Source organism: Sciurus carolinensis, chromosome 10 (assembly GCF_902686445.1).
Source record: "Sciurus carolinensis chromosome 10, mSciCar1.2, whole genome shotgun sequence".
NCBI lineage: Eukaryota > Metazoa > Chordata > Mammalia > Rodentia > Sciuridae > Sciurus > Sciurus carolinensis.
This window is the reverse complement of record NC_062222.1, coordinates 3,908,799-3,922,503: the sequence shown is the minus strand read 5'-3', so window position 1 is coordinate 3,922,503 and position 13,705 is coordinate 3,908,799. Positions and strand designations below refer to the sequence as shown.

General features: G+C 40.6%; 1 pseudogene; it reads right to left on the bottom strand.

Annotated features, from left to right (window-relative positions):
• Positions 1-3,210: 3,210 nt before the first annotated feature.
• LOC124994828 (rRNA N6-adenosine-methyltransferase METTL5-like) lies at positions 3,211-4,030 on the bottom strand (annotated as a pseudogene).
• Between the last annotated feature and the right edge of the window lie 9,675 nt (positions 4,031-13,705).

The following is a 13,705-nucleotide window of genomic DNA, read 5'->3' as shown; positions in this document are numbered from 1 at the left end:
TTTAATCCTAACTATCTTTTAGCCACACCTGTTTTTTTTTTCTTCAATTAAGACACTGTGTAAATGAATTTAAAAGACAAGATAATTTGCAGCACATGTTTAACTCAGATTTAAAATAGCAAGTTCATCTGCAAATAAAAGTTCATCTGAACAAACAAAATAATGAAAAGGACAAATGTCTATGGATTTTGGATCATAAATTCATCCATTAGTTATACTTCTAAATGCTTTTGCAACAGTTGGGGAAGGGTTCAGCAGAAGGAAGAGCTGTTGTTTTGAACTAGAGAACCACCAATAAACACACAAAACTATGTCCCCAGGATTCACCTGGAGGGTGTCTCTCCGGAGGAATTTGAAGCAAACTGAGAAGGAGCAGCCAAGGTGACCCTGTGTGTCACCCCTTCATGCATTTGTGACTTCCATCTTTGACATATAAAAATAAAATGCTAAGCCTCCCTTCATGAATGCTAGGCAGTAATCTCTGTTTTGTATTTGTTTTTATAAGTAGAATTAAAAATGAATTTTTCTTGGGGATTTAGGGGAAATGGCTGGGCGTACTATATTCAGTCACTTGGCAAAGTGCATTTTGTATTAGCTCATCGATTGGCTAAAAATACCCAGTCTCCTTACTGACCAAAATTTTTTATTCTCCCCACATGTGAAAAATATAGAATATGTATGCAGTTGTAACCTGAAGCACCTGTAGGTACATCTCTGTTTCAACTTGAATATTAACCTTGGTTGGAACTACATAGAAATAATTATAATAAGCAAAACAACAGACTAAAAACAAAAAAGCAGTAGCCTTAGGTACATAATCTTATGGCTACAATATGGTGTCCTTCTGAAATAAACTCTGTATTTGCCGGTCATGTACTTAACCCAAAAAGATTTTCTCCAGGTCCCTTTAACTGCGATTTGAATTGTACTTTATGTAAGTAAAATGTAAGCACTCATTTGAGGTTGTTTTAATTTTTAAAAAGGCTTCCATCACTTTCTGGAAAAATACATTTATTTTCTCAGAGTGGTCTGTGCTCATCTTTATTAAGTCTGTTAAAGTACTATCCAATGTCCGCTTTCATCATGTGACCCTAACTCACTCGTGTGAGATGATGTTTAAGAGACTGTCTGATTCCTTAGCATTTTGGCCCAGGTTCATTGTTTCCTATCCCGTTCCTGATGGTAGGAAGCAATGACTCGATTAGAGTACAGACGGAAGCATTTATCAGCTTTTTCCCTAGTACTTTAATATGCTCTGTGATGGCCGTGAAGCCTTGAATTGATTTTGCTCACGAGGACACTAACAGTTGGGAAAGGCTAGTCGCTTGCCCAGATCACAGTGCTGGCACAGTGCAAAATCAGGTCCCTAAAGTAGGCCCCGGTCTCCAGAGCCTGCCTTCTTCCTGTCCTGAGCTGCCTCTTCCCTTCCCCCAATACAAATGCTGCCATCTGGTGAAACCGCATCTGATCCTATCTTGCCTACATTAATGCTAAATCAAAATTGTAACTCAAGTGATAAAGTCAGCCATAAGGAAGAGTCCAAGCTATTTTGAGTGTGTCGATGAAGTTTGGTTAGAAGTAAGAATTTTGTTTTACTTTGTTTTTATCGTCATGTGTTCTTTGGCTGTTTTTACAGGCTCCTAAATTATCATGATTGCTTCTTCTATTTGGCAAAAAAGAAAAACCCAGTAACAAATTGGAAACTTGGAAGATGAGCCTGCAGCTGTGCACCAGGCTCAACTGACTGAAGCCATTGGGCCAAGGCCACTGGAAAATGCGCATCATCCCTTAAAGAGATACGACCTGGCACTGGAGGACCTGAGCCACGAGGTGGTGACGGCAGCATACTCCCCGTCAGGCCAGTGGTTGTGATCGACGTGATCACTCCGACGTTCCTACTCAACGTTCTGCACACACGTTTCCTCTTACCCAAAGCCACAAGTACACTGGAGTGCTCCAGGAACCGCAAAATAGAACAGATACATTTCTATGTTTCTGTGTTGCCTTAGCTGAATCACAAGACCTTACGGCTTTCTAATCTCGAGGGACTAGATTCAAATAGTTTTAGGATTTTCTTATCTACATACTGAACTTTCTGGACTTCTGGGTCCTTTTGCATTATCATTCATCAAGACACTAGACTAAGGAATGACGTTCAGATTGAAATGGAGCCAGAATAATCCTGGCACCCAGGGATCACATCTTCATCGGTTGACGTCTCCTCAGGTTTTTCTCACCATTTTAGTTTTCAGTGTATGTGTCTTTCACCTCCTTGGTTAAATTTATTCCTAATTATTTTATTTTTTGTTTGATAGTATAAATGAAATTATCCTTTTGATTTCTTTTCTGGATAACTCATTGGTAGGGTATGAAAATTCTACTGATCTTGATGTGTTGATTTTGTATCTTGCAGCTTTGGTATTCGTTGATCAATTCTACCTTTTTAGGTGAAGTCTGGCATCTTCCATATATATAAGGATCACATCATCAGCAAATGGTGACAGTTTCACTTCTTCCTCTCTTATTTGGGGAACTTTTATGTCTTTTTTTTTGCCTGACTGCTCTGGCAAGGGCTTCCAGTGCTGTGCCGCGTGGAAGCGGTGAGGGTGGATGTCTTTGCCTTGCTCCAGATCTCAGAGGAAAGACTTTCAGAGGTTCGCGGCCGAGTTTCATGTGAGCGGCTGCCTTCCCACCTGCGGCCTTTATCCTGTTGACGCGCATTCTGTCTACACCTGGGTGATGAGTTTTCATCATGAAAGGATGCTGAATTTCTAGAACACTTTTTCACTATCTAAGGAGATGATCATATTGTCTTTGTTCTTCATTCTGCTAATGTGATGTGTCACATGAACTGATGGCATTTGTTGAACCATTCTTGTATTCAAGGCTAAACCTTACTTTTTTGTGATGAATGTGTTGACTTCAGTTTGCTAGTATTTTGTTGAGTGATTTTCTATCTGTGTTCTTTAAAGACATTGGCCTGTGATTTATTTTCTTTCTTTCTTCTTCCTTCTTCTGACTCTTCCCTCCTCCTCCTCCCCTTCTTCCTTTTTCTTCTTACAATTTTTTAATTCCTCTTAATTAGATTCTAAGCTGTTTTTATCTTTGGGGCATTTAGAAAGAAAACCAAATTAGATCTACTTCCATGTCTACGATTTATGTGAAAGTTTATGATGCTGAGAGGTCATATTAATGCAAAACAAAAGCCCCCTATGATAATATCTTTGTTTTCCACTCTGTGGCCTTCTTTTGCACATATGCCCTAGTTGAGGACTTAAGTGAGTGTAAAGAGTTTAGCGCTACTCTTGCCATTTCCAACGTGGTTTTTAGGAAAGCCATATCTGTCCCTGTATTATGTTAGGTCCCAAAAAGAGGATCCATAATTACTGTACCAAAAGACCTGAACTTTTGTTCAGCTAAGGAGCACACATCACACTGAACCCAGCAACATGTGCCAACAAACTCTTCCACAATTCCATCAAATCTTTCCCATGCATCCTCACCTATGTCGAATCCAACACACAACCACGGCCCAATGCTGCAGTTCCAAAGCTGAGCACACCACAGCCACATCCTAGGCCAGCAACCACTTTATTTCAGGTCACTATGTGCATTACAGGTTGTACTGAGCATATATGCTACATATGAGCCTGGTCGGATTCTGTTCTAGAAGTAGCTTGCATTTTTCAAATCCACCTGCATGTTGCAGGTGACTTTCTACTTCCTTAAACCATGATTTCTTCACTTAAAAAAATGTGGGCTTGCAAGGTTTCACTGCGCAGAATCTGTGGGGGAATATATCTAACTGGAATCTTGTATCTTCCTGCCCATTTTTCTGCTCCACTGGCCAGGGGCCGGACAGGATATACACTACACGGGGACATGGGGACCTAGGGTGCATAGGGCCAGCCTCAGGCCCACCTTTACGGTGTACCACCTCACACTCAGGTGCCCTGCAGGTACATCGGGGTGTGGCGAAGCTGCCACAAGATCCCCCACTGTGAGTCCCCACAACTAGAGACGCCAGCATGGCCTGTGGTTTTCTTTGCTGGTGATGTCCTTTCTGTCTTGGTATCAGGATAATGCTGGCCTTGTAAAATGAGTTTGGAAGTGTTCCCCTCTTTTCAATTTTTTGGAAAAGGGAAAAGAAGTAGTTATTTAAACACTTAGTAGAATTCAGTAAAGCCAGTCCTGGGGTGGTGGTGGTGTTTGTTTTCTTGTTGATGGAAGACATTTTATTATAGATTCAACATCCTTACTCCTTATCGATCTGTTCAGATTTTCTATTTCTTATTTTCTTGGTAGTTTGTATGTTTCCAGGAAACCATCTCTTTTCCACATTGTTCCATTTGCTGGCATGCACTTATTTCCAGGAGTCTATCATGAGTCCTCACATTTCTATGATATCAGAGTGGTATCTTTCATTTCTGATTTTATATGAGTCTTCTCCCTTTTTCCTCTTTATTTTTGAATCCAACTAAAAGTTTGTGAGTTATGTTTAGCTTTCCAAAAACCCTATTCTCAGTGTTGTTGATAATTTGTATTTTTCTGTCTGTTGCATTTATATGTGCTCTGCCCCTCCTCCATGGGGGTTGAGGGGTGGAGATGGAGGAGGCTGGAACCCAGGGTCTTGCTTATGTTCGGCAAGGGCTCTAGCACTGTTTCACCCAAGCCCTCTGCTCTGATATTTATCATTTCCTTCCTTCTGGCCACTTGGGAGTTTTGTTGGTTCTTCTTTTCCTACTTCTTTGCCAAGTAAGTTATTTGAGATCTTTCTTCTTTTTTAAATTTATGTTTGTGTTGGTGCATTATAATTATGTGTAGTAGTAGGATTCATTGCACCATATTCATTCACAGAAGCATATAAAATAATCTGATCAACCTCATTCCTTTTTTACACGTATAGGCTAATTTATAACTTTCCTCTTAGAACTGCTTTGACTGTATCTCATCGATTTTGACCATTTTTATTTTTCTTGATCTGTTTTTAAATATTCCTTTTAGTTTCTTCATGGACTCATTGGTTGTTCAGAAGCATGTTTTATTTTCATGAATTTTGAAACTTTCCAAAATTCCTCTAATTATTAATTCCTGGTTGCAGATCATTGTGATCAGAGAAGGTAGTTGATATGATTTCAATATTTTTAACTTTCTTAAGAATTATTTTGTGACCTAACACATGCTCTGTCCTGGGGAATGTTTCACATATGCTTGAGGACAATGTGTATTCTGTTTCTTTGATATAAGAGTTTTCTGCTTTGTTAAGTTCATTTGGTTTAAAGTGTTGTTCAAATCCAGTGTTTCCTTAGTCATTTTCCTGTCAGGATAGTATATCCACTGTGAAAAATGGGGTACTGAAGTCCCCCGCCATTGTAGTATTGCAATCTCTCTCTCCCTTCTGATCCTTTAATATTGGTTTTATATATGTAGATGCTCTGATATTGGGTGCATGTATATTTACTATTGTTATCTTGTCTGGATGAATCGACCCCTTTTTCATTGTATGATACCTTTCTTTGTCACTTTCTTAAAGTTTTAATTAGACATCTGTCTGTCTGACACAAGCAGAGCTATCCCTCTTCTCTTCTGGTTCCCACAGCATGGAACATCATTTTCTACACATTGAAATGGGCCTCCGCTGAGCAGCATGTAACTGGGCCTCTTATTTTTCTAAGTCCCATTCAACCACTTCATGTCTTTTTGTGGGAGAATTGATCCTCTTACCTTCAAGGTAACCCTCAACAGGAAAGGACGACTTACTACTGCCACTCTAGTCATTGTATTTTGGGTGGATTTTTTTTTTTTTTTTTAATGACGTTTTTCTTTCTTCCTCTCTTGTCACCAATCTTTGTGGCTTAATGGTTTTCTACAGGGATATACTCTGATTCCTTTGTGCTTTTGTTTAGGATTTCTGTGAAAGGCTTTTGCTTTGTGGTTATCATGAGGTTTGCATGGGACATATCATACGCATGACAGCCTGCTTCAAGATGATAACGAATTAACTGACTTCAACAACTCTACATTTTTACTCACCCCCCATTTTATGCTTTTGATTTTAGAATTTACATCATTCAGTAATGTGTACTCTTTGAGAATCTAGTTATAGTTGTTATTAATAACTTTGTCTTTTAACCTCATACTAGGGAAAACATTGTTTTACACAGCATTGTTATAATTCCAGGGAATTATGCATATGGCTCTGTATTACTCTTATCACTTAGTTTTGTGCTTTCAAGTATCTTATGTTATCAAATAGTGGCCTATTTAATCAACACAAAGAACTCCATTTAACAATTTCTATAAGGCAGATCTAAGGTCACAAGCTCCTTTAGCTTTTATATATCTGGGAAAGTTTTTATTGTATCCTCATTTCTGAAAGACAGCTTTGCTATGCAAAATATTCTTGGTTGTCAGGTTTCTTCCTGAGAACTCTGAACACTCCACTCCATTCTCTCTTGTCTTGCAGATTTTTTTTTTCTAAAAAATCTACTGATTTGCTATATTGGCACTGCTTTGAATGTGATGGTTTTTACCTCTTACTTCTCTTAGATATTTTCCTTTGTAATTAATTTTCAATAGTTTATTTTTGTCCCAGCAAACTCCTCTTTGGACAGAACTTGATTGGAGTTTTCTGTGCTTCCTGTATCTGAATGTTGACCTATATTCCTGGTAGGGAAATTTTCTGCTGTTATTTCTTTAAATATGATTTCTGGTCCTTTTTTCTTTCTTCTTCCTGTGCAACTTCCATTATGCAAATGCTTCATCTCTTGATGACTTCTCATAGGCTTTCTTCATCTTTCACTCCTCTGATAGGAAAACATCAGCTGTTCTGGCCCAGTTCTCATTGATTCCCTCTTGTGCTTGATCAAGTCTGCGGTTGAACCTGTCTACTGAATTTTTCAATTCTGTCAGTATATGCTTTATCTCTAGGATTTCTATCTGATTTGTCTTTCATTGCTTCTATTTCTTTGTCGAGCTTCTTACTTTATTCCTGTATTGTTTTCCATACTTAATTTTCTTCCTATATAATCCTATAGTTCACTGAACTTCTTTAAAGGGATTAATCTGAATACACTGTTGATCATCATGTGAGCCTCAATTTCCTTAAAGTCCATTATGGGTACCTTGGTTGTTTCTTTTGTAGGTATCATCAAACCTTGATTCTTAGTAATTCTTGTGTCCTAGAATTTTTGTCTGAACATTTGAAGGGACAGCCCCCTCTTGAGACCTTCACAGGAGTTCTTTGGCAAGGACAGACCTTTACCGTTCAATTTAGCCTGTGATTCTGGATGACCAGTTAGCAATGACCAGTTAGAACTTATTGTGGGTTCTCTACTTCAGATGGTTTTGCTCTGGTATGAGGTGGGGCTCTAAGCCAGGCTCTGCTGTCTGGTGATGCTATTGCTGAGCTCTGCTACCAGGCAGAGCTGCTGGCTGGTCACTGCTGTGGCTTCTGGCAGGTCAGTCACAGGGAATATTCCCTGGCTGAGGGCTCTGCAGTTTGGATCTGAAAGGGCATCAAGCTGTGCTGTGAGGTTAAGTACTCTGTTCAGGACAAGCTGGACCAGAGGCCATGCTCCTACAAAATATGTGATTAAGAAGTGCTTCCTTTTCAGCATGGGGCCATGGGGTAGGCTCTAGTCTGACTTGAGGCACCGCTTGACCATGAAGGTCTCATCCTTAAACTTCTCCAAAATATGTGGGGTGTTCACCTCCCTGCCTTGGCAGGGACTTTTGGTGGACTTTAAGACTTGGTGTGGGGGCTAACTTTCTAGAGACTTGAGGTGGGAATTTCCACTGTCCTTCTGGAGGCCACCAGTTCAGCTTTGTGGGTAGACCCAAGTTGTGTGGTTTCTGATTGGCCACCACCGCTAGCAGAAACAGAGGTACCATTGAAAACTGTGTACCGATCACTGTGGCCTCTGCCCCTTTGTTTCTATCTGACCCTGGATGTTCTAGCCTTGCCATTATGGGATTTCCCATAAGGTGACATCAGAGTGGGCTTCCTGGCCGGTGTCTTGGAATGCTGGGGAAGTGGGATGAGTGCCTCCAGTTCTCTTTTCCTCCTACACAACCACGGGCCCTCTGCGTGACATTATGCTGCCTCGAGGAAAGGGGCAGAACAGTGTGGCCAAAGAGAGGCTCTTCTTACCCTTATAAGCTGATTTTCATTCAGTTCTGTGGACCCACAGTTGTCTTGGGCTTCTTTCCAACTACTGAGGTTTTTTAAATGGTGTTCATGTCTGTGGGTAGCTGCTACTTGAACTTTCTCTGGTGGAGAGTAGAAACTCAGGTTTCCTGTTCTGCCGTCTTTCCCACATCACCCACCCCATGGAGACTTTCAGAGCTTACCACCACTTCACAGAGGATGAAGGGATGCCGTGGGGCAGGGGGGCAGGCAGCAGAACCCAGACTGTGGGACTAATCACCCAGCTTCTCCACCAAATAAATTGTGAGAGAAGGGATGGAAAGATTTTGAAAAGGAACATATAGATTAAAAAGAGATTTAAGGCACATATAAAACAACAATAAGGCATGGGACTGGGTTCTGTCTCCAAGCTACCAACTTCTGAAAATAAATTATGAGACAATTGAAGGACTATGAACTTTGATGAGACCCTTGATGACATTAAAAAATACTGCTCAGTTATTGGAGAGGATTTGAATATTGTAGTTGCTTTTAAAAAATTCTTTTATCATAGGCATACAACTTGAAATACATGTGGATGAAATGATATGTCAAGAGGGATTTGTTTTCAAATAATGTTGAATAGCAAAGGAAGATTCTGAGTTGAAATCTGTGCATCTGGAAGTTTCTTATGTAATTGTTTAATTCTGGGTATGGTTGAAAGTTTTATAGTAAATAATTAGAAAAATAAACAAAATTACGAAATAAAATATCTACTCTGAAAAAGAACAGTGAGCTTATTTGATGTGTCTGTTTTCAAGCCTGGTCTTGGCTTCGTGTATGGAATGGACTGTAGGGAGCCCACATACGTGGAAGAGGGACTGTGGCAGGGGAACTCAGGGGTCAGCTTGCATCGCACACGAGGAGATGGAGTTCACCTTTGCCTGCAGATCACGACAGAGTGGTCATCGCACAGGACTGTGGCGTCACGGCCTGGATTCACATGCTAGCTCTGAAACTCATGGCCTGATGGCAGGCTTCGTGGGGTGATGAAGCTCCGTGATTATGTTGTTACACTATAAACGTCTCTAACCCTAAGGGCCCATTCATAATGTACAACAGGAAACCAGGGGTTCCTTATTATAAAGGGCCGGGTCTAAGTCCTTAAGGTGAAGAGCAGTTTTTCAATGATATATCCTGAATTTTTAAAAATACATGCTTATTACTTAAATTTTCACCCTGGAAAACATGTATTTGGTAGTTTAAATGATTAAGCAAAAAAGCTTATTTCAGACCTAAAGATCCTTCACTTTGCTTCTCCTGTTATTTTGGAGCAACTCAGTACCTTGGGCAATGGTGGTGGCCAAGACTACATGTTATTCCTTAGTTCTGATTTTTACTGTAGCTCCTTTTACAATCCTGTCTTCTACCACTGATCCCAGATTTCCTCATTTTTTAAAATCAAAAGTAAGTATCTGGAAAGTGCAGGAGAGCATTGTTTTTCCTTTTGAATTTGGCAAGGGGAACACCAGGAAAGCCAAAGAAAAAAATCTGTCAGAAATATTTTCTTCTCAGTTTCCTTGATGACATTTCTGTCAGGTTTTTGGAAAGGCCCTAACCTGCAGATGTTAAATGCTTAGTTGGAATTGAAAATGCATGTCCATTTCTTGTGGTAAGGAGTGGATCAAGCAGCCTGTCTGTGCTCTTGCCCTGATTTTTATGAAACTGACTGGACTGAATTTTACATTAAGGTGGTTGAGCAATAAATAAGGTCAACATCACCACTGCATTGCAGCAAAATAACTCCCAAAGTTGCCATGTGTGACTCAGTGCGAATCCATTTTCAGTGTCTAGTTCGGTTAGAGACTGGTGTGGAAAAGTAATCAATGGCTCTCTAATGGAAAACAGTAATCACCGCAGATTGTGTGGGACAGATCGCTGAAACCAGACAAGGACACTGTCTTAGTATATTTTGAAAAGTGGCATGTATGCTGATTGCACACAGGAAAACTGCTGACAAAAGACCTACAAAAGGAATAAATCGTAGGATTCAAGGCCATGCTCTGAGCTCTGCCATTCTTAATATCTGCCTAGTGACTTCAAGGCATAGATAGAACCAAAAATGCATGCTCCTTATAACCCATGCTAGCCTGAGTAGAAGGTTCTGGGTTTCACATGTGTTCACCCTTCTTTATGACTTTTTATTCTCTTCGAGAAATCCTGGCTGGAGAAGTTGAGGTTCCTTCTTTCCTGAACTTATCTATACAAAGTGAATCCACCCAGATAACTTTTTAAAGAAATTTCCACATATTTAGGATAATCATGTGCAGCTGAGGGTGTGTTATGAACCTAGTCTCCCTCAGGTCTCCTGAGTGAGTGGCCATCATACCATGTGCTAGACATTCTTGTCAATTCATCTTCCCTATCAGGGTGCCTCCCTGCCCAGCGGCTTTGCCCCCTTTCCCTTGTCCCCTCAGTTCTCAAACCCTTCTTTGGCTCTGTTTGCCTGATTGGGCACCAGGGACTCTGTTAAAGGGAGTTTTTCAGGTTTATCAGTAGGTTTTAGAACTACCGTGTATTAAAACTTCCATGCATGCTCACTTTTTAAATCTCCTAAACAAAAGCAGAATTTATACAGATAGCAGTTGTTAGAGTTTAGATAATGAGGTGTCCCCATCCCCAAAAACTCAGGTAGGAGATAATGCAAGAGTGATCAGACTGAAATGGTTCGATTAAGAGTGCTTTAACTTAATCAGTGAATTAATCCACTGATATGGATTAACTGAGCTGTAAGAGTAGGCAGGTAGTGTATGGCTAGAAAAAGTAAGTCACTAGGAGTGCTTTTGGGTTTTATATTTGTCTCAGGTGAGTGGAGTTCCCTCTCTGCTTCCTGGTTGCAATGTTCTGAGCTGCTTTCCTCTGCCATGCCCTTTTGACACGATGTCCTACCTCACTCAGGCCCAGAACAATGGAGTCAGCTGTCTATGGACTGAGACCTCTGGAACCTTGAGCCAAAATAAACTTTTTCTCCTTTTATTTGGTCTTATTGAGTCTTGTGGTCATGGAAATGCAAAATTGATGAAAAGAAAATTTTTACCAGGATTGGAGTTGTTGCTGTGACTAACCTGACCACATGGTCCAGAAACCTTTGGAGCTGGTTTGCAAAGGGAGAAATTTTAAAAAGTTTAGAGATTCAAAGTTTAGAATATTGTTAGGAGAGCTTAATGGATGATTCTTTGTGAATCTTAGAAGACCAGAATGCCAATAGGACTGCAGACAGTAAAGACTGGGATCATGAGTTTTCAGAGAAGGACTCTATTGGAAATTGAACTAGAAGCCATTTCTGTTATGTTCTGGCTAAGAAGTTGTGTGCATTTTGCTAGTATCCTGGGATTTTCTATGAGACTGAATTTAAAGGTGATGGACTAATTAATCTGGTGGAAGTTATTTTAAGGTATCACAGTATTCAATGGGTGGCATGGATATTGCTGGCAGTTTTTAGCCAAATTTAGTATGAAATCAGGAGCAAAAACAAAGCACAGATTTGAAAAACTTGCAGTTTGGTCAGAAAAATGTAAATAAAACTGGGGCTAAGGAAAGTGTAGCTGTTAAAGAGATTATAGCCACTGAAGAGATGCTAGGTAATTTACTCAGAAACAATAGGAGAGCTAGCATGAGGGCATCTCAGGAATTGATAAGACCATGCCCATCACAGGCTCAAGGGTATAAAAGTAAAAATTCCTTTGAGAAAAAACCATAAGGGTTCTTTGCTTTCACAGGGGTCCTAGGAAGTTTTCACTGTGCTAAGTCATTCAGGCATCTAGAGGCTGCTGCAGTCAGGGTCCCTGGGAGGTGGGTACTGCTCAAGATGGTGGCAGACCTTGGCATCAACCATTTGGTTCAGGTTCTGCAGGGATACAAGATGCTAGAGTTATGGGGTCATAGTGCTCACACCAAGATTTCGCACGAAGGCCTGAGAGACCAGTCAAAGTGTACCAGGGTCAGAATCCCTGCAGGTAGTTCCTGAGAGGATGATGCATGAAGATGTGAGAAGGAAGATGAAGATGCTGTGAAGACCCTTGAGATCAAGAGATGCCAGTACCAGGAATATCTGCTATGAAAAGCTGCAGGGATTGAGCAGATCCAAGTCCAGAGAGAGGCCAGGTGGGCTACAAACAGCAAGGTCACAGGGACCCAGCTACACAAGCCCTTGGAGAGAACATCATGATTCTATGTGTCCCAGATGCTGGATGTGGAGCTAGGACTTGTTTGCCCAGCTGGATTTCAGTTTTGCTTTGGTCCAGACCCTTCTTTCAATGCTACCATTTATCCCTTTTGTAATGCAAGTGTTTACTTTGTGCCATATATTGAATGTATGTAACTTGCGTTTTATCTTTATGGAAGAAAACATCTAAGAGTTTGTCTTGAGTCTTTGAAGAGACTTTGGACTTGATTGGACCTTTGGGCAGTACTGTGATTGCTAAGACCATGTGGATTCTTAGAAATAGACTAAATGTATTTTGCATTGTGAGATGGGTATGAGCTTTTGGGGGCCAGGATCAAAATGTTATGGTTTAGATTTGAGGTGTCTCCCAAAAGCTCACATGTGAGACAATACAAGAAAGTTTAGAGGTGAAATGATTAGAATATAAAAACTTTAACTTAATCAGTGGATTGATTAATCCACCAATATGAGTTAACTGGGTAGTAAGTGTAGTAAGAGAAGGTAGGTCACTGGGGGCATGGCTCTGAGGTTTATGTTTTGTCCCTGGTGAGCGGGACTCTCTGTCATGTCCTGATCTCTGCCATGCCCTTTCACCATGATACCCTGCCTTACCTCAGTCCCAGAGCAATGGAGTCAGCCGTCTAGGGACTGAGATCTCTCAAACCGTGTGCCTCAAATAAACTTTTCTTCCTTTAAGTTATTCTTATTGGGTCGTTTGTCACAACAACATAAAGCTGACTAAACCAATGATACTGTTACATTCAGTGATGAGACAAAAGAGGAATGACCGTTTGGGTTGTCTGGATCGGGGAAATGCTCCATGGTTTGAATCTTGAGGATGGGAAGATGATCGTGAATCTGGTGTGGGAAGAAAATAATAAGAGAGGAAAAACGTTGCTTACTGTGTATGTCCCACTCTTTTCTGTCCTAAAATCTTTCTAGTAGGTATTAATCCATTGTCTTATTCCTGGCAACCACCTGGACAAAATTGCCTCAACAATAGACAATTGAAAAGGAAATCGTCTGTGAGGAATGGACTGGATCTACGTCTCACCATGTAAAAAACTGCAGGATGCAGAATTTATTTAGATTCCAGAGTATGCAGCCGCTCAGTGTTCTGAGGAGAAACTTCTCTGTAGGGGTGGGACGTGCAAGTCGGTGCCACAGGTACCACTGAGCAGCGTGCAGGTTTGAGGAGGGAAGCAAACAGCTACCTCGTGGGGAGTCTTCATTTCCACCAAGGGCAGGTACTCTGGTACATTGCCAAGACATCTTTTTTAAATTAATTTTTTCAAGTATATGTTGACAAGGTGGCTACATAGATAATTAATGAAGGAAAATGTGATTCTAGA